The following is a 1,278-nucleotide window of genomic DNA, read 5'->3' on the forward strand; positions in this document are numbered from 1 at the left end:
CCGTGCTTCATCATGACGCTGCCACCGCCGTGCTTCATCATGATGCTGCCACCACCGTGCTTCACGTCATGATGCTGCCACCGCCGTGCTTCATCATGATGCTGCCACCACCGTGCTTCGTCATGATGCTGCCCACCACCGTGCTTCACAGTGGGGATCATGTGTTTGTGATGATGTTCAGTGTTTGGTGTCCAACAAACAAAGCGTCTTATCTGATGGACTAAAAGCTCCATTTTGGTCTCCTCAGACCAGAGAACCTTCTTCCAGGTGTCTTCAGAGTCTCCACATGTCTTCTGGTGAACTCTGGTCCAGATTTAATCTGAGCTTTTTCCAACAGAGTCTTTCTCTTTGTCTCCATAAAGCTTTGATGGTGAAGAACAGACAGTTGTATGAACAGTCTCTAACATCTCAGCTGCTGAAGCTGGAAACTCCTTCAGAGGAGTCTTGGTGACTCGTCACTCGTCTCTGTGTTGAATTAGTCGAGTCACTTTAAAGGCAGTGAATACTTTTATAGTCACTTATTGACATTCGTTTGTAGGAAGTTGTTCACTTTGACATGAAAGACTCTTGTTTTCATCACTTCATTTAGATGTAAACGGTCACTAACTGGTGAAATGTGGGTTTTTAAAGCGACATAAAACAGAACCAGAGATAAATGAGGTGTTTCTTACGGCCACAGTGGAGCGGAAGTGATACGAGCTCTGGTAAAGACGAGCGACGTGGAGAGGCCATTCATGTTCCCCCTGCACACAGAAACACAGTCATTTAACTCAGAAACACAATAAGATGAAGCAAAATGAGAATCAGTCTTCTCACACAGCAACACAGCAGCTCATGACTGTTTCATCATCCAGATGCCGTCAAAATGCAGATTTTTCTCTAAAACCTGAAAAACAAACACGTCATTTATGCAAAAGACAAATTAAAGCAGCAGATCTTTGTCATTTAACCTGATTATTAATTATGTATTGATTATTGACTCTGAGCTTTAAAACTGATGTGAAACCAAAGTCGTGTCCACGCTGCGTTTTTCTGGTTCTGACCCGTAGAAGCCCCTGTAGAAACACTTCAGGTTTCCTGTGGGATGTTTAGCGTTAGCGCCGCTGTGATTAGCACGCTGTCGTCCCGCTTCATTATTCATCAGCGTTTCCCGACTTTGCTGCTGAATTATTGACGGACTCATCGGAGCAGAACCTCAGTGACCCTCGAGTCGACACGAAGTGGGAAACCCGAAGCAGCGAAACGCAAACGTCACGAAGACAAACGTCAGCGAGGAAC

This window comes from Stegastes partitus, unplaced genomic scaffold (assembly GCF_000690725.1).
Source record: "Stegastes partitus isolate 25-593 unplaced genomic scaffold, Stegastes_partitus-1.0.2 Scaffold1179, whole genome shotgun sequence".
Lineage (NCBI taxonomy): Eukaryota > Metazoa > Chordata > Actinopteri > Pomacentridae > Stegastes > Stegastes partitus.